This window comes from Cetorhinus maximus, chromosome 13 (assembly GCF_964194155.1).
Source record: "Cetorhinus maximus chromosome 13, sCetMax3.hap1.1, whole genome shotgun sequence".
Classification (NCBI taxonomy): Eukaryota; Metazoa; Chordata; class Chondrichthyes; order Lamniformes; family Cetorhinidae; genus Cetorhinus; species Cetorhinus maximus.
Genome location: NC_135891.1, coordinates 93488255 through 93512927, shown reverse-complemented (window position 1 = coordinate 93512927; position 24673 = coordinate 93488255). Strand labels below are relative to the sequence as shown.

Genomic DNA, 24673 nt, shown 5'->3' with positions numbered 1-24673 from the left:
GCAGCAAGGTTTACAATACTGAGTGTGCAGTACATGCTCAGCAGATGAGTGAACAGAATGTATGAATTCTGAATGGAGATCCGATGATTTTCTTTTGAAAAATATACTTTATTCATAAAATATCTGGGAGAACATCCCAAAACATTTCAAAATCACAATCACAAAAGTACAATCAGATTCAACTTTTACCCAGTATCACAAGGTGCATTAATACAATCAATAAATATTACAATGATTTCAATATGGTCAATGCAGACAATCAGACAATGGTATTGGAGTTATCAACATACATCATGTTGCACTCTGAGGTGCTTCAATACAATTATAATACAATTAGTATTCAATGCATACGTTCATTTTGAGCTGTACAGCCCGAGGGGCTCTCAACAGTTCCCAGTCCCTCGGTGCACTGTGGCAGAAAGGTCTTAGACAGCGACCTTTCCCCATTGCGCCTTGGCGGCGGCTGCCCCAAGCTTTAGTGCGTCCCTCAGCACGTAGTCCTGGACCTTGGAATGTGACAGTCTGCAACACTCAGTCGGGGACAACTCTTTGTGCTGGAAGACCAACAAGGTTCGGGCAGACCAAAGAGCGTCTTTCACCGAGTTGATGATCCTCCCGCTGCAGTTGATGTTTGTCTCGGTGTGTGTCCCTGGGAACAGCCTGTAGAGCACAGAGTCCTGTGTCACAGAACTGCTCGGGATGAACCTCGACAGAAACCACTGCATCTATCTCCAGACCTTCTTTGCAAAGGCACAATCCACAAGGAGGTTAACAACAGTCTTGTCCCCACCACAGCCACCTCGAGGGCAACGTGCAGAGGGGGTGAGACTCCTGGCGTGCTGGAAGGATCTGACAGGGAGGGCCTTTCTCACCACCAGCCAAGCTACGTCTTGGTGCTTGTTGGAAAGTTCTGGCGATGAGGCATTCTGCCAAATGACTTTGACAGTCTGCTCGGGGAACCATCCCACAGGATCCACCCTCTCCTTTTCCCGCAGGGCCTCTAAGACATTACATGCCGACCACTGCCTGATGGACTTGTGGTCAAAAGTGTTTCTCTGCATAAATTTTTCCACCAGGGACAGGTGGTACGGCACGGTCCAACTACTTGGAGCGTTCCACGGCAGCGTGGCCAGACCCATCCTTCGCAACACCAGGAACAGGTAGAACCTCAGCACGTAGTGACACTTGGTGTTTGCGTACCGAGGGTCTCTGCAGAGCTTGATGCAGCCGCATACAAAGGTGGCCATCAGTATGAGGGTGATGTTGGGCACGTTTCTCCCCCCTTTATCTAGAGACTTGTACATCGCGTCCCTGCGGACACGATCCATTTTCGACCTCCAGATAAAGCAAAAGATGGCTCGGGTGATCGCCATCGCACAGGAGTCTGGAATGGGCCAGACCTCTGCCACGTACAGCAACAGCGAGAGTGCCTCACACCTGATGACCAGGTTCTTACCCGCAATGGAGAGGGAGCGTTGCTCCCACATGTCCAGTTTTCTTTTCACCATAGACACTCGCTCCTTCCAGTTTCCAACACATGCCCCGGTCCCTCCGAACCATATCCCCAGCACCCTCAGGCCGTCAGCCCTGACGGTGAAGGGGACAAAGGATCAGTCAGCCCAGTTCCCAAAGAACATGGCCTTGCTCTTCCCATGATTTACCTTGGCTCCCGAGGCCAGTTCGAACTGGTTGCAGATGTGGATCAGTCTGCGCACCGACAGCGGATCCGAGCAGAAGACGGTGACATCATCCATGTACAGGAAGGCTTTGACCTGAGTGCCTCCACTGCCTGGGATTGTCACTCCTCTTATGCCCGGATCCTTCCTGATGGGCTCAGCAAAGGGTTCTATGCAACACACAAAAAGGACAGGGGAGAGAGGGCAGCCCTGCCTGACTCCAGATTTAATAGGAAAGCTATCTGATTCCCACCCATTGATTGAGACTGCGCTACTGGTGTTAGTGTAGAGCAGTTGGATCCAATTGTGAATTCCCTCCCCAAACCCCATTTTAGAGAGCACATCCACCATGTAACTCTTATAGAGTTAAAACAATTAACTAAATTAACAAAATAAGAGATAAATCAAGCACAGCCCCTAAGTCAGGTCAGCTGTAAAATCAAGGAAAAACTTTAAAGGAAACTTATAAACATTAAACCAAAATGTGATTAAAGGGGTCAACAAAACACCACAGTCCCCGCGGTGCCCACCGGGCATGGAAGGCCTTGATGGTGCCAGCAGACACCGCGTGCTCCCTCTCCAGGGACACCCGGCCGCGAACGTAGCCGCGGAAGAGGGACAAACAATCGGGCGGGACCACATCCACCATGTAGGTGTGCGATATTCTGTCAAAGGCCTTCTCCTGATCCAGGCTGATGAGGCAGGTGTCCACACCCCTGTCCTGCACATAGGCAATCGTATCCCTGAGCAGCATGAGGCTGTCAGAGATCTTCCTGCTCGGCACAGTGCAGGTCTGGTCAGGGTGAATCACCAATTCCAGAGCGGACTTGACCCGATTGGCGATGTCCTTGGACAGAATCTTATAGTCCACATTCAACAGTGAAATGGGTCGCCAATTTCTAATCTCCTCCCTTTCCCCCTTGTGCTTGTAGATGAGGGTGATGATGCCTTTTCTCATGGATTCTGACATGCTGCCGGCCAGGAGCATACTCTCGTACACTTCTAGCAGGTCTGGGTCCATCCAGTCCCACAGAGCCGAATACAACTCCGCCGGCAAGCTGTCGCTTCCGGGAGTTTTACTCTTCTTGAAGGACTCAAGGGTCTTAGTCAGTTCGTCAGGAGTTAGCGGTTTGTCTAGGCTCTCCCATGTACTGTCGTCTAAGACCTCCATGATAGAGGACAGGAAGGACTGGGAGGCCGTGCTGTCTGTGGGCTTCATGTCATACAATCCGGCATAAAAGGATTTGCTGATCCTCAAAATGTCGGATTGCGATGACTTTACTGAGCCGTCTTCTTCTTTCAGGCTGCTGATCACAGAGCTCTCTCTGTGTACCTTTTGGAAGAAGAAACGTGAGCACGTCTCATCCTGCTCCACGGAGCGGACTCTGGACCAGAAGATGATCTTGGAGGCCTCCAAAGCAAAGAGCGGGGCTTGCTGGCTCTTCACCTCTTGGAGTTCCTCCTTGACATCGACCCCCATTGACTGCAGCCGGAGCAGATTCTGCATGTTTTCTGGAGTCGGGACATTTTTCCGTTCCTTTCTAGCTTTCTGGGCGCCTTTGAGGATGAAAAACCTCTTGATGTTTCCCTTGATCGCTTCCCACCAGTGTGTCAAGGACTCAAAGAGGGGTTTCACGGTTCTCCAACCTTTGTAATCCCTCTTGAGCTCCTCAATGTTCTCTGGGGTCAGCAGTTGCACGCTTAGCTTCCATGCCACCCTGCCCACCCTCTGGTCTTCCTCTAAGTGACAGTCAGCCAGTAGGAGGCAGTGGTCAGAGAAGAACACCTGTTTGATGTCGGTGGATCTGACTGCGAACGCGCGGGACACAAACAGAAAGTCTATCCTGGAACGGATGGACCCGCCAGGCCGCGACCAGGTGTATCTACGCTGCGCTCCGTCTGCGGGGTTGCTGAAGATGTCGTGCAGCTTGGCATCCTTAACTGTTTCCATCAGGGATCTGGACTGGGAGTTGCTGAAAAACCGCCAGCCGCTCGGCCTTTTGTGCCGGGGTGTACACATTAATTAACCGGAGTGGAGCATTCTTGTACATTACATCTGCTACAAGGAGGTGCCTGCCCACAACCTCCTTAACCTCGGAGACGGTGAAGTTGCCTCCCCGCAGCAGAATACCCAGGCCGGAGGAACGAGAGTCGTTTCCTCCCGACCAGATCGATGGCCCATGGGACCACCATCGTGACCATTGCCTGTAGGAGCTGAGGTGCGGTATCGCACACTCCTGCAGAAACAACAGGTCAGCTTTGACCTTGGCAAGGTAGTCCAAGGTCGCAACACATCGCGTAGTAGATTTAATACTACGCACATTTATGGATACAATCTTTACACCCATTTTAAAGCATTTAGTCTCTTACCAAACCTGTTGCCTCTGAGAGTCCCAGACCTTTGGTCTGCTCCTGCAAACCCATAGTGTTCACAAATTGCTTCACTTTGGCTGGGCTGAGGAAACTGTCCTGAACATCCCCATTGGCAATGTTCTGCTCAGGTGACATCTGGGGGTTCATGCAAAGAACAGGATTTGAAATGTCCTTTGTTGGAGAAGCTTCTCCAATCCTCTCCCCCTCTGGGGCGTTGCTGCTCCCGGCTTCCCGGAGCTGGGGTGCGCTGAGCGCTTCACTGCTCCCAGATTCCTGGGGCTGGATGGAGATCCTATGATTTATGTCACATAGACAAGGATAAAGTGAACAAATCCCAATCTGTACTGTTGGGACAGTGTATAACTGAACTGTGCTGGCGCTGGTGTCCTCGTGAGCTGAATAACTATGGAAGTAGAGAGGGTTTTAAACTGAATAGTGGGAACAAGGAATCAAATCTGGGAAGAAGTGGTAAACCAAAGAGTAGAGATAAGGCAAGAGAGACAGGTATTAATATGGGAAATGATAAAGACTGTGACAGGAAGGGATAGAGTACAAACCTAAGAGTAAATCAGCAGATAAGGCTAGATGCTACAAAAAAAATAAAAGGACAAAACTAAAGGCTCTGTATCTAAATGCACATAGCATTCAAAACAAAACAGATAAACTAATAGCACAAATAGAAATAACTAAGTATGATCTGATAGCCATTACAGAGACATGGTTACAGGATGACATAGATTGAGACCTGAATATTGAAAGGTATGTGACATTTAGGAAGGACAGGAAGTTAGGAAAAGGTGGAAGGGTGGCTCTGTTAATTAATGATGGTATTAGCACAATAGAGGGGGATGACCTCGATGTAGGTGTGGTTTGGGTTGAGATGAGGAATGATAAAGGCAAGAAGTCACTTGTGGGAGTGGTGTACAGGCTCCCTACACAGCAGGGTAGTGTATAAAAGAAGTGATAATGGGAGCGTGCCAGCAATAATCGTGGGAAATTTTAGTCTACATATAGACTGGAAAAATCAGATGGACAAAGGTAGCATACATGAGGAGTTCATATAATGTTTTCAGGATAGTTTCTTGGAACAGCACATTCTGGAGCCAGCCACAGAGCAGGCTATACTAGACCTGGTATTGTCCAACGAGATAGGGTTAGTTGATGACCTCCTAGTGAAGGTGCCCCTTGGTAGCAGCGATCATAATATGATTGAATTTTACATTCATTTTAAGGGAGAAATGAGTGCGACCAAGACTAGTATTTTAAACTTAAATAATGGCAATTATGAGGGCATGAAAGCAGAGCTAACTAAAGTGACCCGTCAAATGAATTTAAAGGATATGTCAATAGAAGTTCAGTGACAGACATTTAAAGGGATATTTCAGAATACAAAGAATATATACATTCCAATGAGAAAGAACTAAAAAAGCTTAAAACAGTATCAAACAAAGAAAAAGCATATAATAACACAAAGACGGGTGGCAGGTCAGAAGATTGGAAAGACTATAAAGAACTGCAAAGAATGACAAAAATATTAATAAGGAGGGGTAAATTAGATGAGAGGAAGCTAGCTCGTAACATAAAGATGGATAGTAAGAGTTTCTACAGAGATTTAAATAAAAGAGTTAACAAAGTGAGCCTTGGTCCTATAGAGAGTGCGTCTAGGGAATTGATAATGGAAAGTAGGGAGATGGCGGGTGAATTAAACAGGTATTTTGCTTCGATAGAAGACACGAGTAACATCCTGGAAATAGCTGTAAATCAAGAAATGGGAGGGAGGGAGGAACTCGGGAAAATTACAATCACCAGGGAAGTGGTATTAAGCAAATTGTTGGGGCTGCAGGCTGACAAATCTCCAGGTCTAGATGGACTTCACCCTAAGGTCCTGAAAGAACTGGCAAGTGAGATAGTTGATGCACTGGTTTTAATTTTCCAAAATTCCCTAGATTTGGGGAAGGTTCCATTAGATTGGAAAATAGCAAATATAACTGCTTTATTCAAAAAGGGAGGGAGACAGAAAGCAGGAAACTATAGGCCAGTTAGCTTAACATCTGTCGTGGGGAAAATGTTAGAAGCTATTATTAAAGATGTTATGGCAGGGCACTTAGAAAAATTCAAGGCAATCAGGCAGAGTCAACATGGTTTTGTAAAAGGGAAATCATGTTTAACCAATTTATTGGAGTTCTTTGAAGGAGTCACATGTGCTGTAGATAAAGGGGAACCAGTGGATGTACTGTACTTAGATTTCCAGAAGGCATTTAACAAAGTGCCACATCAAAGGTTATTGCGGAAAATCAAAGCTTATGGTGTAGGGCATAACATATTGGCATGGATAGAAGATTGGCTAGCTAACAGAAAGCAGAATTGGCAAATATGGGTCTTTTTTTGCTTGGCAGGATGTGGCGAGTGGTGTGTCACAGAGATCAATGCTGGGGCCTCAACTTTTTACAATTTATATAAATGACTTGGATGTAGGGACTGAAGAAATGGTTGCTAAGTTTACTCATGACACAAAGATAGGTAGGAAAGTAAATTGTGAAGAGAACTTAAGGAGGCTACAAAGTGACATAGATAGGTTAAATGAGTGGGCAAAGATTTGGCAAATGGAGTATAATGTGGGAAAATGTGAAAGCGTTCATTTTGGCAGGAAGAATAAAAAAGCTTGTTATCTAAATGGTGAGAGATTGCAGAGCTCTGAGATTCAGAGGGATCTGGGTGTCCTAGTGCATGAATCACAAAAGGTTTGTAAAAGGTACAGCAGGTAATTAGCAAAGCTAATACAATATTATAATTTTTTGTGGGGGGAATTGATTACAAAAGTAGGGAGGTTTATGCTTCAGTTGTATAGGGCATTGGTGAAACTACATCTGGAGTAGTGTGTACAGTACTGGTCTCTTTATTTAAGGAAAGATGTAAATGCGTTAGAAGCAGTTCAGAGAAGGTTTACTAGACTAATACCAGGAATGGGCAGGTTGTCCTATGAGGAAAGGCTGGACAGGTTAAGATTGTATTCACTGGAATTTAGAAGAGTAAGAGGTGACTTAATTGAAACTTTTAAGATCCTGAGGGGTCTTGACAGGGTGGATGTGGAGAGGATGTTTCCTCCTGTGAGAAAATCTAGAACTAGGGGGTCACTGTTTAAAAATAAGGGGCCGCTCATTTAAGACAGAGATGAGGAAAAATATTTTCTCTCAGATGGTTGAGTCTTTGCAACTATCTTCCTGAAAAAGCGGTGGAAGCAGAGTCTTTGAATATTTTTAAGTCAGAGCTAGATAGATTCTTGATTAACAAGAGGGCGAAAGGTTATTGGGGGTAGGCAGGAATGTGGGGTTGAGGTTGCATTCAGATCACCTATGATCTTATTGAATGGCAGGGCAGGCTCGAGGGGCCGAGTGGCCTGCTGCTCCTAATTTGTAAAATTTGTATGTGAACTAAGGCAAGGGCCAAACCAGATCCAAAGTTGGGTGTCTTGGAGATGAAATTTTTTAGATTACAGGAGCACATCATTTTCAGTCAGAATTTAGAAAAAGTACAAGTTAATACATTTTTATACTTGTTTGGTGTATTTGCCGATGAAGTAATCCTAAAATAAAGTATAGATGAATCCTCAAACACATTTGGTGAGATATTAAAAGCCTTTGACAAATTTTTTAAACTCCAAGTTGTGGAAAGCATAGACCTTTAAAGCAGGTCTGGAACACCAAGCAACAAAGAGGCAAGGAGATGCCAATGCGGGGAGACAGGAGACCCCAGAGCGAGGGACACAAAACCTAAGCAAGTGACAACATGGTTGCAGACCATGCCAATGCAATGAAGTGCATAAACCAAAGAGTTAGGTGTAGAAGAAGAGGCTGAGAAGCAGTCGAAAGGCTTAAAAATAGAGCTTTTTGAAAATGCTGACATTACCCAAACTGCAACAGATGGCAGTACAGAGAAAGTAGCTGGCTGTGAATGAAGGAAAGCTATCTAAGGTAACCCAAAAGAAACAAAACCTGCAAAAAGAAAATGAAGCTGTTCCACAGGAAATGTTCATACCAAAGTTGAGTTGAAAGAACTCAACCAGAAGTACAGCCAGGCACAACAGCAAGTAAAAAAGGTACACAAAAAAGTCACTGCCCTGAAAGCCTCTTTGAAGAGTCACTACATTCCCCTGGATAAACATGAGGAGTTTAAAAAAAATGTTGAATACTACTTCAGAAAAAGCTGCATTGGAACGATCAGTAGTGACAAAGCAATGCACTGAAGCGCAGCATGCGTTTGCAAGAAGTCAACAAGGAAATACAATTGAATGAACAGCTAATTGTCCCTTAAGATCAAATGCGAAAGGAGTACACAACACTTTAGCAGCATGAAGAAATGAAGACTGCCTTGAACAGCAGAACAAACTTGAGATGACTCTGAATTACAAGAAAACTCAAGATGAAGCAGCTGAGTTTTGCAAAGAAAAGGAAACTTGTTGAAGTATCTTCACACACTACAAGGTTCCCTCAGGCCAAAGTTTGTTACTCTGGAAAATTACAAAAAGAAGCAAAATGAATATAATGTCACACTGAACAAACTGAAGAGCCAGTTGACAGTGAAGACTCAGCAATATTCAGTATTCCAGGGGGAAGCCAAGAAATACAAGGAGACCAAAGAGCTGAAGAACCAGCTGAATGGAAAAGAGGAAGCATTGAAAGGAAAAGCCACAAAACTTTCCAAGCTGCGAGCAGATAATGAAGGCATGAGTGGCACAATTACAGAACTGAAACAAGTTAAGACTTTGCTGGAGACAGACCTGGCCAACAGTGAAATCAAAATGAAGGACAAAGCTCTGCGGCAGATGGAGAAAAAAAAGAAAGAAATAGGATTGGAAAATGTAAATCCGAAGCTGAAGTTCAAAGAACTAGAAGGAAAAGCACTGGATACCTCAAACCTGCTGAGGACCATTGAGCTGATGAAAAATGACATGGCTGAAATTAAAATCAAGAACTTAGAATGTCAAAAAAAAGTTAAATAGTTGCAAGGGAATGTAGAATTTCTCTCAAGGGAGCATGCATCTCAGGAACAACTAGCAGAAGTAAAATTAAAGAACATGAACTTGAAGGATAGCACAGAGGAATTAGGCTCTGCTAAGGAAAAACTGTTCAGTGTAGAGAACCAACTAACTTTCACGGATGGAAGATGAGTTTGCTGATGAAAAATATGAAATGAGGAGAACACTAGTGTTGCTCACAGGAAGTAGAACACTTGAAGAAGAATGTGAAAGATGAGATGTGCAGTATGGAAAAGCAAATCCAGACTTCAAAGGCAGATAACTCCAAAACAAAGACAACTGAACTCAGCAGAGTAGTAAAAACAAAAAACTATTGCGGATGCTGGAAATCCAAAACAAAAACAGAATTACCTGGAAAAACTCAGCAGGTCTGGCAGCATCAGCGGAGAAGAAAAGAGTTGACGTTTTGAGTCCTCATGACCTTCAGCAGAACTGTTCTGCTGAAGGGCCATGAGGACTCGAAACATCAACTCTTTTCTTCTCCGCCGATGCTGCCAGACCTGCTGAGTTTTTCCAGGTAATTCTGTTTTTGTTCAGCAGAGTAGTTGTTGACCTGAATGAAAAGATTCATAAGCTTGAAAAGGGATTGGAAAATAAAAGAATAACCAAATATTTCATTAAAATTGTGAAACAAGTAGAAATAAAGGTTCCACTTTTGAGACATAAACTTCCAGGAAGAACATGGCAGACCCAATGGAAAAACAAAATCCGAGTCCACTCTAAGACTGAACGGGGTAAACATTCTCTTTGGAAGGAATGGGACAGACCCACGGTGCCCAAACAAAGCAGACAGGTTGTCAATAAAGAGAAACACAACTCAACGGAGACACCCAAGTGTTGGAAAGAGAATACTACAATTTCAATGCCAAACTGACAAAGTCAACCCAATGCAACTGAGACTACCATCCCTCAAAACATGACAGAATGAGATCTGGAAGTATCATAAAGCCTTCAGACCATCTGAATTTATAAAGTTAGAGACTTGAGATGAGGAGGAGGGGTAGCATATAAAGAAGATTGTATTGTAAATATATTTGGGTAAGCACTTGGGAGGAGGTGTAGTATTAGGGTGTTCAGTAGAGTAAGGGTTAATGTGGAACTGGAGAACAGTACTGCCCACAGTATGATGCAGAGTCACATGATGGTGGATTGTGTAGTAAAGTCTGGAAGGAGTCAGCATGGAGACAGCACCCATGCAGGGCTGTACCTTGGAGATGTACATAGTTATGGGTTACCAATAAACTGTTTATGTTCAACCATACAAGCCTCCAGACCTCTTAGTGAGACACCAAACAGCCTTACAATATTGCGCACCTCTGGTTCCAGCTATTGCTATTCCTTCTTTCAGAAGTGGTCCTCTTTTCCCAGGGAATTAGGGCCTGAATTTTACCCATGGCAGCTGCCTGCAATCAGCCCTGACTGCGATTTCATGCTGTCTGGCCAATTAAGGTCCGCCCAGCATGAAACATATCTTTCCAATGGTTGGGAAGGGCAAGGCGAGATGCGGGGGCCTGTCAACTGTCGGGTCCAATGGCAACTTGGCGGCCAGTTTAAAAACGGTACAGGCAGCTCCTTCAAGGCTGTGAGGGAAGAACATATTTGCAGCATTCTGGACACTAAAGTTATGGCCTCAAGTGCGGCTGGAGACACCAGGCGGGAGGGCAGGTCAAGTGGGCACTCGGGGGCTCCCCCTCCCCAGTTTTCGGACAAGTGCCTCGCGGTCCTCCTGGAGGAGGTGGCTGCCAGGAGGGACACGCCCATCCCCAGAGATGGAAGGAGAAGACCACCGCACCTAACAAAAAGAGCTTGGGAGGAGGTGGCAGTGCAGGTCAGCAGCCATGACGTTGTGCGGTGCACATGGGTGCAGTGCTGCAAAAGGCTTAATGACCTACTGTGCTCGGGAAGGGTGAGTACCGTGCTGGCATGGATCAGTGTGGTGAAGTGCTAAGGTCTGGCCATCCCCCCATGGAGCTCAGGGGAGTCTGAGTGCCAACTGTCAATGATACTGGAGCTGGCCAAGGGGGTGAGTCCTGGCTGCTTGGACTGAGTGCCATGTGACTCGAGGGCCATGACTCTGATGTGCCCTGCGAGGTGTTCCTCAGGTGGAGTCGGCCAGGCTGCAATGGCGATGCAGGTAGAGAGTGGACTAATCAATGCTCCTCTGTCCTTTCAGGAAAAGATGACATAAAACATTGAAAGGTCATAGACAGGCGGAGGCCCCCAAACCTCCTAATCCTAACCTGATTCGAGCAGGATGCCTTGGAGCTGGAGAGGCGCCACACACCTCGGTCAACCAAACATAGAGAGGCTGGGGTGTCAGACGAAGGTAAGAGTGCAGTACACAGAGGTGAGAGTTTCAGATGGTGCAAACATTCTTGTGTAGTCTCATCATTGATGGGAGCCTCAAAATTGGAGTCCCCATTGATCATTGAAAGATGATGGCACCATGCTGCAGATCTCCATTGACTCACCAGGGTGCCTGGCATGCACAGTGAGTGACAGTGTGATGACTTAAACTAATGGCATGTCATTGTTCTCCCTTAGATTCACCAACACGCAATCAATTGCAGGATCCCGAAGAGCCACCCCTGACACCAGAGGACCACCAGGCTTCACATGCACTTGTGTCACACTCGCTCTCTGAAGCAGACACCATCGCAGATACCAGCACCTCGGTGGGCATTAGCTCCTCAGCTAGAATGTCAGAGCACAGTGGTGAGGGCACTTCATACTCACTTGAGGAGCAGGCAGAGACAGAGTGTGCCAGCAATCAGAGGACTGCTGGAGACCAGGACGTTGCTTAGTCGAAGGCAGATGATGAGCTCCGGAATCGTCCACTATGTAGCAAATACTGGATGACCAGTGGGATGTGTGGGAGGATCTGGCGGAGATCCATGAGGGTACACGTGCCATGTCTCTGTTGGGGAGGAGTCCATGCAGACCATAAGCACTGCAGTGACCCTCATGGTCGAGCAAACTGCCTCCTCCATTGAGAGAGTGGCGACTCTCATGGAGAGGCAGCTCCAGGGACAGAATCAGGGGTTCCTGGGGATGCACTCGGACCTGCAAGCCCTCACACAGGCAATGACCTCAGGTAGTCAGTGCCAGTGTGGGAGGTGGATGAGGCACCCAGTATCCCAGCTAGGTGCCCATCCATCAATGGTGTACAGGGAGGTCCACAACGAACTCACGTTGGCGCTTGTGCTGCTTGTTGTCTCTGTGGGCTCCTCTCAGAGCGCACTGGATGATGGCAGCAGCTCCTCCACCCCTCTGCCAGTGACTGTGGCAGCTGATGAGGCTGTGATGATTAGGGAGGTGCCAGCTGTGGCACTGGCCGCTCCCTCCCAGGCGGGGCCAGCACAGGCCCCACTGGCCAGAGGATGACCCCCAAGGTCATCAAGGCTAATAAGACAGCAGAATCAGCAGGCTGTCTCCAACATCACTCCTGGTGAGGGGGGGTGGGGGGGCACCAAGGCATAGCACTCGCAAATGCAAATTTAAGGCACCATGAGCACAAGAGGGGCTGGACTTCTGCTGTGTAATGTTTTGTTTATGTTTACTGGTCTGAGGGTGAAGGCCAGAGAGCGTTATGTAACTTTTTTTGGATTGTTAAAATGAGAAATTTTGTTTTTGTCGTAATGGCCTGAGTATGCTTCACCTTTTTAATTATTTGGTGCAGGTACGCCAGTGTGTAATGCTGGACGTGACTGTCTCTAAACTTTATTGCACAGGCACTGAGTGGACTTTGGGTTCAAATGAATGGGTCATTTCAGGCATCCTGAATGGAGGCAGCAGCCCTGGCATGAGGTGGAAGCAGATCTTTGACAGCCTAGCTGAAGGAGCGTTGGATCAAGGTGTCCCTGCCTCCCTGAAGGATACAGAGGTCTACCTTCACGTCTTCAGCATTCTCCTCACCATGCTCCTCACCGAGCTCCTCACTGAGCTCCTCACCAAGCTCCTCACCGAGGATAGCCCTTGTCACCCAGCAGCCATCCACACAGCCGGGCTGGAGCACTGAATAGCCTCGGCACCTGGGAGTGTCTGAGGGTATAAGCATCATGGGAGCTGCCAGGGTTCCTTGCACAGACTTGCAGAATTTGTATCCTGTGATCACAAATTATCTGGTTGCCCATTGAGTGGAATCCTTTCCTGTTGACCAAGGCACCCGGCTGACCCACTGGCGCCTTGATGGCCACATGTGTGCAGTCGATTGCGCTCTGGATGTGGGGGAACCCAGCAATCACTGCAAAGCCTCTGGCTCGCTCAGCCTGGCTGGCCTTGCCCATATGGAAATAAATAAATGTCATCACCTGCCTCAACAGAGCTTCTGTCACCAGTTTGACACAATTGTGGACAGCTGTTTGGGACACTCCACACAGATCTCCCACTGACCCCCGGAAAGAGCTGGAGGCATAGAAGTTGAGGGCCACTGTGACCTTCTGAGCCATTGGCATGGGGTTTCCACCAACACAGTCGGAAGTGACCTCGGGCCCAATCATGTGACAAATGGATATCACCGTCTCCCTGGGGAGGCAGAGCCTCCTTCGGCATTGCACCTCAGACACATTGAGGTAGCTGCATCGCTGCCTGTAAATCCTGGCAGTGGGATAGTGGCGTCTCCTGCAGCCCCTTCAGCCTTGGACTAACTGCTGTCCCTGCGCCCCTTGTGCCTGCGCCTCTCCTCCCACAGGTCCCCCCCCCGCCTGCCGGAAGCTGCATTTGGACACCTGGCCTCCTCTCCCTTCTGCCCCTCTCTTCCTCCTCAGAGGAGGTGCCACCAGCAGAGACCACAATCCCCATTACCAGGGTAACAGAAGGCTGTCTGACACCTGGAAGGGTCCACACGGTCTGAATCCTCTGGGGCCTTGGAGACACCAATGAGTCCTGAAATGAAGCCGAGAAATGCTCAGAATGAAGCTCAGAACTGAGATGAAGTTGTCAAGTTCAAATATGCAACCAGCAGCAAACTATCTCCTAAACTCCTCACTACTCACACTGGCAATGCTGCTGACCCTTTTTATCCTGCCCTTGGACGAGGTTTTGCCAAATATGGGCTGCCATTTACGCACTCGTCGCCCGGCAAATCGCACAGGCAATGTAAAATCCGGTTCAATTGCTTTTAACGGCCTTAGGTGGCCTCTTAATTGATAGCGGGCGTGGCTCTAACACCCGCGCCATCCTGAAGATCGTGTGCAAGATGACGTTTGGGATGCTCGCATGAGGTCCTTGCCCACTATTTTACGCCCAATCGGGTTGGGCGCGTGCCCACCCATGAGGCATAAAGTTCTGCCCTAGGAAATATTCCACTAACAGATCCTGCCACAGAACCTTTACCAAGTATATGCATTGTAGCATGGACACCGGCAGAAAAAGGAGACAAGAAGTTTGACGAGTGGATAGGCAGTGAACTCCATACATGGGACTTTCAAACACACGCACACTCTCACACAATCTCAGCCTTACCCAGCTCAACAATTATACCCGAGTCCTTCCTACTCTGAATTACTTTCTTCCTTTTCCCCGTAAATCTGTAACAGCTTTTAAAAGAGGAGATCTTTCCATATCCAGTACAAAGCTTGATCCCCATCAGAATTTTTGAATCACTATTGTGATCATTTAATTGCCACAGCTGGAAAATAAGTTGAAACGTGCGGCAATTAGAGATCCCAGCGACTGATAGCTATTTCATCCAACGGGCAATACAGCAGTCAGTTCACAATAGTTTACAACCGCTCCATTCTTCGAGCTGCTGTGCTGTCTCTGGCTACAGCCTGGCCGTCTACACAAAGTTCTCCATTTGTGTCACTCTCACAAGTCACTACTGTGGGCTGGATGAAGGCAACTATTGATTCTCTGCCACTCTGGGAACCTCTACTGTTAAAAATCTGGCATCCTCTCTAATTGCCCCATTGTTGCTGCCTTGTTAGCCTCAGATTAAAGTTCACATTCCCAAATGTTACATCTTGTAACAGCTGCAGTGCATCGCCCACAACATTCCCAACAACAAAAAAAGCAGCAGAAAACCACATTAGGGACAAATTTCTCAAGGAAGCATTCAAACACAAGGTAAGGCCAGGCACCATAGGATCCATCATGCAGAAGGAATGCTCTAACTAGGCAACGCAAACAGGACTTGAGTGTCAGCATCGACCCCTCACAACTTTTTAACACCTCTTGTTACTGACCTGCTGTGCGTTTCCAGCATTCTCTCCCTGTGTGAGCAAGGCACAGCAACAGGTCTCAGCTAACCAAACAAGTGAAGCACTAGTTTTGTCCTTTTGTCCAATGCTGCTTTCACCAGTTATCCAAAGTCCCACTCTCTCAGGGTAGCTTAGGTAAAACCAAGGCTTGGCATGAATACAGGATAGGGCATTACTGGAAATCACCCTTTGATGAAGCACTGACCACAGGAAAAATGGTTAGCAAAGCTTTCCTTGGTTTTTCTGATGACACACTTGTTATATTCAGATGCCTCTATGTGACAAGAGCACGGCAAACATCTCTTTCCCCCATCAGTCAAATAAATCAGCATCCCGTTAAAACTCAAGCAGTGTCAGAGGCTAATGACACTCTGATCCAGTATCAACCTTGCTTCATCAAGTGTAGTACCTGAAATATTTTTCTTTCTGGCTTGTGCTGCAGTGACCACAATAAAATTTTACATCCTGCTGGAACCAGGGACCGGAAAAGTATACAGGGGCAGGGCCAAGCTAGGGACTGAGGGACAGAGCCTGGGAATGAGCGACAGTCAGGGGCCAAGTCATGGCCTCAGGGACAGGGCCTAGGATTAAGGTTCAGAGCTGAGCTGGAGACTGAAGGGTGGAGCTGAGCTGGGGACTGAGGGACAGAGCTTGAGTTTGAGGGAGAGGACCTGAGACTGGGGTCAGAGCTGAGCTGGAGACTGAGGGACAGGGACTGAGGGGCAAGGCTGGGCTGTGGACTGAGGGACAGGCCCTGGGGCTGAGCACAGGGCTGAGCTAGGGATTGAGGGACAGGGCCTCAGGCTGGGGGACAGAGCCGAGATGGAGACTGAGGGACTAGGGCTGAGCTAGGGACTGAAGAACAGGGTTGAGCCGGGGTCTGGAGGACAGGCCCAACCCACGGATTGAATTTTATTTGCATTGATTAAAAATCAGTAGCTCGCCCAGACTCCCAGTTGTGGAAGTCACTATTTTTCACTCTAAAAGCTAAGAAGACCAACGGAGTAAAATACTGGCAGAGTCTCAGCAGTTGTTATGAACACATTGTCCTGCCAAGAGGGCTGCAAGTGTGCAGCCAAAGGGTGTGGTGTCCGACAGTCTCTCCCCTGATAGAAGCAGGAAGGAAAATTGTTCTTTCTAACATGTACATGAATGCTGTCATGTTGTGTATGCCTGTAACGGAGAGCAGAAAGAGCCACCATTTCCCCTGTGCACTGATAAAATAGGAGACCTGTGTGTATCCCACTAGTGTATTGTGTCAGTGCGCCATGCAACAGCCTGGGACCTGAAATTCAGTCACAACTACAGTGGACCTCAGCTTCCCCTCACTCCGCGAGCTGGCTGCAGCACTGAGTGGAGCTGTCGGGGCAGATGTTGGCATGGAGACTGACAGTTACCCCGCCTCTTGCTCTTCCAACCTCCTGCAAACCCACTTTATAGAACAGGCACAGGCCAGGCACACTGAGCCACCTGCACCCACTCACCTCTACCCCAATCCAGGCCCATTAGGAGTGGGCTGGGAGGGCAACAAATAGATAAAAACAAGGGAATAAAGCAGACTCTCTCAGCAATTCATCCAACATTCAATCTTACACCCCTCCCTACCTGGAAACTGTCAAAGTGATATTTCGACACCAGCTCATTGTGAGTGAGGCTGTAGTGCATATTAACCGCTCCTGTATCTCCTCGGGCAAGACTCCCCTATCTTTCTCCTGACATTTGCTAATGTTTCTTCACTCCTTTCAGCCTGGGGGAGACAATGTCACATTACAAGACAATGTCTTGTAATTCTTAAAGTGACAGTGCGCGCTCTTAAAGGGACAATGTGCTCGTTTAAAGGGGCTGTACTGCCCATGTGGAAATGTATTTAACAAACCAATGACTTAATTTGTTCCAGCTGAAAATTAAGTTACACCCTACCAGTTTCACAAGAAAGCTCAAATATTCTCTATTAAATAATTACATACATTTATATAGTGCCTTTAACATAGAAAACATCCCTAAGAGAAAAATGGATAAACAGGTCTAAATAAGCAGACATGATGGGAGATGACTGAAAGCTTAGCGAGTTCCCGAGAACAGCTGAAGGCTCCACCTCCAATGGTGAGGTAATGTGTGTGGGGTGGGATATACAAAAGGCAGAGTCAGAGGACTGGTGGGACATCCGGTGGAGGGGTTCACAGAGATAGGGTGGGCAAGGCCATGGAGGGTTTGGATCTGTGGATGATGGAGATGTAATGTAATGTCACTAAGGACAGCACTGAGGGAACTTGGGCAATGGAGTCCTGACTAAAATCACACTTATAAAAGGAGGAGGCTGTCAAGGAACTTGTGGAAATCGGGTCATAATAGTTTCAGCGGAGGAAGGAGGCACTATGTTAGAGCTGTGGGTAAAATGGTCATGACGGAGGTAAGCAGTCTTTGTGAAGCTAGTTTAACTAGATTAATACCAAGGATATGGGACTTCAGATATAGAGAGACAAGAGAAGCTGGTGTTGTGCTCCTTAGGGCCATGAAGGTTAAGGGGAGATTTAATAGAGGTATTCAAAATTATGAGGTATTGTTTCCACTGGCAGGTGAGTCAGACTGAGCCAGAGGGTACAGCCACGTTTTACACAGCGAGTTGTTATGTTCTGGAATGCACAATTTGAAAGGAAGGTGAAGCAGATTCAATAGTAATATTCAAAAGGCAATTGGATAGGGGAAAAAATTGCAGGGCTATGGGGCAAAAACAGGGGTGTAGGACTAACTGGCCAACTCTTTCCCAAAGATCCAGCATGGGCATGAGGGGCCGAAAGGCTTCCTGCTGTCCCCTATCATTCTGTGAAGCTCATCTCAGGGTTGAATGGGACACTGAGGTCAAATGTTAAAAAAAGTGGGAACTAAAACCATTCACTGACTTCAACTCTACTTTCTTTTGTATGGAACAGATGTAGAGGCCAGAAGCTACCTCTGACCCTCTACGTACAGTGACCCACTCAATGAAAGGCTCAGGGTACACAGCAGAGGAACAAGAACTGTTCACTTGGGAGTTTCACTCAACAAGCTCCAGCTTCACAACCGGACGAATTCAGACTGTGATTGGCTCCCCCTGCACATTCTCCCTCACTGTTTAATGTTTGTTTTTAATAAGTTGCTCTATTCATTCCACACAAGCCCATTTTGTGCTGTTGCATTGTGCATCGGGCCCAGGGGTCACCCCCTTTGCTGTATGTGTAGGTCTGTTGTGCTTCTCCTCAAACCTCACTATTGCTTTTTTGTATTCACAAACTTCAGTGAGGGGCTACAGTGCACTAACTGTTGCTTCTTGCTCCACTTTGCCCTCTGTCCCACCACATTCAAAGTCTGCAGCACCATACCCAGGCCAAAAAAAGACAGGAACACAAGATGAAGTAGTGACTAATTAATGGCACCCATAGGTTTTCCAAGCCTGTAGATTGTAGGGGGAAAGTTAGAGGGAGGAACTTCACAATGTTGTGGCCCAGGGAAGGAATGAATTTGTAAGAAATTATGTTAAGAATCTTACAAACATAAGAATTCAGAGCAGGAGTAGGCCATTCGGCCTCTCAAGCCTGCTCTGCCATTCAATAAGATCGTGGCTCATCTGATTGTGTCCTCAACTCCACATTCCACCTACCCCTAATAACCTTTGACCCCCTATTAGTCAAGAATCTATCTACCTCTGCCTTAAAAATATTCATTGACCCTGCCTCCACTGCTCTCTGGGAAGAGAGTTCCAAAGTCTCACAATGCTCTGAGAGAAAAAATTTCTTCTCGTCTCCATCTTAAATAGGAGACCCCTTATTTTTAAACTGTGTCCCCCAGTTCTAGTCTCTCCCATAAGGGGAAACATCCTTTCAGTATCTGCCCTGTCAAGTCTCTTCAGGATCTCATTTGTTTCAATAAAATCATCTCTCATTCTTCTAAACTCCAATGGAGACAGGCCCAGCCTGTCCACTCTTTCTTTGTAACATAAACCCCCATCCCAGGTATCAGTCAAGTGAACCTTCCCTGATTGCTTCTAATCCATTTATATCCTTTCTTCAATAAGGAGACCAAAACTGTACACAGTACTCCAGATGTGGTCTCACCAACGCCCTATACAACTGTAGCAAAACAGCTCTATTTTTATATTCCATTCCCCTTGCAATAAATCACTTGCTGTACCTACATACCACTTTTCCTGATTCATGACATCCAGCTTCCTCTATACCTCAGGATTCTGCAATCTCTCTCCATTTAAATAATATGCTGTTTTTCCATTCTTCCTGTCAAAGTGAATTTCACATTTTCCTACATTATACTTGATTTGTCAATTTTTAGCCCACTCACTTAGCCTATTTATATCCCTTTGCAGATTCCTTATGTCCTCTACACAACTTACTTTCCTATCTATCTTTGTATCATCAGCAAATTTAGCAAACATTCAGTCCCATCACCCAAGTCATTCATATAAATTGTAAATAGTTGAGGCCCCAGCACTGATCCCTGTGGCACTCCACTCGTCACATCTTGCCAACCTGAAAAAGACCCATTTATCCTACTTTCTGCTTCCTGTTGCTAACCAATCCTCCATCCATGCTAAATATGTTATCCCCTACACCATGTGCTCTTATTTTGCATAGTATTGTTCTTTGAACGCAGTGAGGAATCACAGGGAAAATGTTGGGTGTGGTTAGATCAAGTGGAATGGTAAATGCTATTGCATGCACATCGGCTTTACTTTGTCATAGAGTCATAGAGGTCTATAGCACAGAAAAAGGCCCTTCGGCCCATCAAGTCTGTACCGGTCAAACAAGTACCTAACTATTCCAATCCCATTTTCCAGCACTAGGCCCACAGCCTTGTATGCCATGGCAGCGCAAGTGCACATCCAAATACTTCTTAAATATTGAGGGTTTCTGTCTCTACCACCCTTTCAGGCAGTGAGTTCCAGATTCCCACCACCATCTGGGTGAAAAAATTCTTGGTCACATCTCCTCTAAACCTCCTCCCCTTTACCTTAAATCTATGCCCCCTAGTTATTAATCCCTCCACCAAGGGGAAAAGTTCCTTCCTGTCTACCCTATCTATGCCCCTCATAATTTTATACACCTCAATCATGTCCCCCCTCAATCTCCTCTGCTCCAAGGAAAATAACCCCAGTCTATCCAATCTCTCCTCATAACTAAAACTCTCCAGCCTAGGCACCATCTTGGTTAATCTCCTCTGCACTCTCAATCACATCCTTCCTATAATGTGGATTCCAGAACTGCATGCAATACTTTAGCTGTGGCCTAACCAGCATTTTATACAGTTCCAGGATAACCTCCCTGCTCTTATATTCTATGCCTCAGCTAATAAAGGCAAGTATCCCATATGCCTTCTTAACCACCTTATCTACCTGTCCCGCTGCCTTAAGGGGCCAATGGACATGCACACCAAGGTCCCTCTGATCCTCGGTGCTTCCCAGGGTCCTACCATTCATCGTGTATTCCCGTGCCTTGTTTGTCCTGCCCAAGTGCATCACCTCACACCTATCCGGATTAAATTCCATTTGCCACTGATCAGCCCATCTGACCAGACCATCTATATCCTCCTGTAATCTAAGGCTATCCTCCTCACTATTTACCACCCCACCAATTTTCATGTCATCCGCCAATTTACTGATCAACCCTCCTACATTCAAGTCTAAATCGTTTATATATACCACAAACAGCAAGTGACCCAACACCGACCCCTGTGGAACCCCACTGGACACAGGCATAGAGTCACAAAAACACCCTTCGACCATCACCCTCTGCTTCCTGCCACTCAGCCAATTCTGAATCCAATTTGTCAAATTGCCTTTGATCCCATGGGCTCTTACCTTCGTTATCAGTCTCCCATGCAGGAGCTTATCAAAAGCCTTGCTGAAGTCCAAGTAGACTACATCAAATGCATTGCCTTCATCTACACACCTGGTCACCTCTTCGAAAAATTCATTCAAATTGGTCAGACATGACCTCCCCTTAACAAAACCATGCTGACTGTCCTTGATTAATCCCTGCCTCCAAGTGTAGATTAATTCTGTCCCTCAGAATTGCTTCCAATAGTTTCCCTACATTAACAGTTCCAATGTGACAATGGAAGCTTATTCACCAATTGCATAACATGGAGAGCTGCAACCAGTTATTTTTTTGTAGTGTGTCATGTACATCCAGGTAGGTACACACCAAGGCTGCAGTTTACACTATCTTCACCAGACACACACACCAGGGCTGCAGTTTACACTACCTTCACTAGACACACACACCAGGGCTGCAGTTTACAGTACCTTCACCAGACACACACACCAGGGCTGCAGTTTACACTACCTTCACTAGACACACACACCAGGGCTGCAGTTTACACTACCTTCACTAGACACACACACCAGGGCTGCAGTTTACACTACCTTCACTAGACACACACACCAGGGCTGCAGTTTACACTACCTTCGCCGGACGCGCGCTCACAAACCTGGGCTGCAGTTTACATTATCTTTACCAGACACACACACACACCAGGGCTGCAGTTTACAGTACCTTCACCAGACACACACACCAGGGCTGCAGTTTACACTATCTTCACCAGACACACACACCAGGGCTGCAGTTTACAATATCTTCACCAGACGCACACACCAGGGCTGCAGTTTACACTATCTTCACCAGACACACACACCAGGGCTGCAGTTTACACTATCTTCACCAGACACACACACCAGGGCTGCAGTTTACAATATCTTCACCAGACGCACACACCAGGGCTGCAGTTTACACTATCTTCACCAGACACACACACCAGGGCTGCAGTTTACACTATCTTCACCAGACACACACACCAGGGCTGCAGTTTACAATTTTATCTTGAACACGCATCAACCGCTTGTATTTATATCTCATTTATTTTGCATTTTTTTCTGGGATTTTGCACATTTTTCATTTCCGGAGTTTTATATATCTAGCCATGGTATCAGTTTAAAGAGAAACTTTGCCCATTACTGTGACTCTGTGCACCGTTTCAGCATTCGACCTTTTCACTCCTCTCCCTCTCTGGGACTCAGTGTAGGTTTAAAACCCGGACACCTCCTGATCTGGGTTTCGGACAGTTTTCCACTATCCTTCGCCACCCAACCCGATCTGCTGATTGGTCTTTGATTTATACAGTCATATCTGAGAAGCCAGGTCCCGGTGACCCAGCGACAGCCCCGTAAATGCCCGGTAAAGGTTAGAAATCCCTCTCACTCATCCCTCAAACTTGGAAATACAGAGAGACATCAGACAGCTCCTGTTCCCATTCGTACTGGTTCTAATGAAGTCAGTGTTCAGCTTACCTTAAACCACGGACTTTAATGTTCTTGAACTTCCAGCAGCTGCTGGTGTGACTGACGGAGGAAAAGTGGCAGCTTCAGTGCAGATGTCCAGAGAGGGAGGAGTCCCTTTCTTAACTCAAGGAGAACTGCAACGCCCGGATGCGTCTGTTTGTTGATCCCTGTAATATGTGGCTGAGACTTTATTGCTCTGCAGTCGGGTACTGATTTAACTCATCGCCGTTAATATAAATTGTTATTTCATACTTTATGGAAGCCCCGTTTATTCCGTTCATTGCAAGTGACCAACTGGCGGACAGAATGCCCCCATCATCCCTACTGGATGTGGATAAGTCACTTGAGCAGAATAAGCCTCGTTGCTGGTCACCTTGAGCTGCTAGTCAGCTGCTGACCTCACCACCATCTTTGTAAAGGCGAGCTGGTAAACCATGGGTTGGCCAGTGGTGAGATTTAAAAAAATGTATTCATGGATGTGGGCTTCGCTGGCTAGGTCAGCATTTATTGCCCATACCTAATTGCCCTTGAGAAGGTGGTGATGAGCTGCCTTCTTGAACCACCCCAGTCCATGTGGTGTAAGAACACCCACAGTACTGTTAGGGAGGGAGTTCCAGGATTTTGACCCAGTGACAGTGAAGGAACGGTGATATATTTCCAAGCCAGAATGGTGAGTGACTTGGAGGGGAACTTCCAGGTGGTGATGTTCCCATGTGTCTGCTGCCCTTGTCCTTCGAGATGGTAGTGGTCATGGGCTTGGAAGGTGCTGTTTAAGGAGCCTTGGTGAGTTCCTGCAGTGAATCTTGTTGATGGTAGATGACATTGGTTCTTTGATGGATGGTGAGATTTGCTATCTGAGAGATTACCACCTCCAGGAAGTCCATGGACTGGCCCAAAATGCAAGTCGCTGACTGCAATGCCATGACCGAGACCTTATGAGAGAACAGGCCAGAAGCCTTATTCACACTACTCACATGAGGTCACACAAACAGACCAGCTCCCACATGGCACGAGTTGTCATAAGCACAAGAAACAACAATGTCATTTTCTAAATGTTGTGAATACATAGTTCACGGTTCATGTGTTTTAGAATACACCTTTTAGTCTTAGGATATGCCATGACCCTGGACCAAACTCTCAAGTGTTTGGTACAATCCAGTAACTTCTTGTTTAAAGTAGACAAAGTTAGACATCCAAGACGCTTGCTAAGAGAATAAAACCACAAGGTTCCGCAGCTTCTGAACAAACAAAATAAACTTTACAGTCAGAAAAGTAAAACAATTTACAATATCTATTTTATACTCTAACATTCAGAATTAACATGAGGTACATGTGAAAAAGAGACAAACTGTGGTCGAACACACCACACTGCACAATAACTGGCAAATGCGACCAAGACAGATCCCAAGAATTTCTCAACAGTTCTCATTTTTTCATTAGCAAACTCAGTTTTCATGCGTGATAATTGGTTCTCTACACTGATCAGTTTCCCATTAGCAAAGCCTAATTCCTCATGGAGCCTTTGACATTCTTGCGTTTCTGATACTAACTTTTCTTGGTCCTGGGTAGTTGTTTTTCCACGTCATCCTGTCTAGCCTTACGAACTTCGGCTCTAGCTGCTCCGCAACTGGGGAAAAGTCCAGGATGTTCCTCCTGCCAAATCTCTATTTCCCTCACCTCAACTGGCTCTCTCCAAAACTCTCGGAGGTGCAAAAAATTCCAAACCTGCAAAATCCTCACCCAGCATAAAATCTACCCCTTCCATAGATAAACTAAGAACAATTCCCACCATAACAATTCCGTTCACTAAGTCACTTTATAAATTGACGTTACATAAGGGAACAGGTTCATAAGCTCCATAAAGACCCCGTATTAATACTTTCTCTTTGTATTGTCAGCCATCATCAATGATTGATCTGCCCCAGTAGCTCTCAAAATATTAATTTGTTTGCTTGTTTTGTTGGAGGATTAAGGATTAAGGGAACACTTCTCCTTTTGAGTTAAAATCTCTATAACCTTCAAGTAACCTGCCTCACTTTAGCAGTATTCAAAGAAGAATCCC

At 46.4% G+C, this 24673-nt stretch overlaps 1 protein-coding gene across 3 annotated transcripts in view; it reads right to left on the bottom strand.

Annotated features, from left to right (window-relative positions):
- Positions 1-22805, bottom strand: part of kank3 (KN motif and ankyrin repeat domains 3) — an 86922-nt gene extending 64117 nt beyond the window's left edge. Inside the window, exon 1 of one of the 3 annotated variants that reach the window (XM_078555812.1) lies at positions 22621-22805. The gene's annotated coding sequence lies outside the window, so the exon portion shown is untranslated. Of the gene's footprint in view, positions 1-15269; positions 15492-22620 lie in introns of those variants that run through there. The other 2 variants (XM_078555810.1, XM_078555811.1) reach the window with 2 other exon arrangements.
- Positions 22806-24673: the final 1868 nt, after the last annotated feature.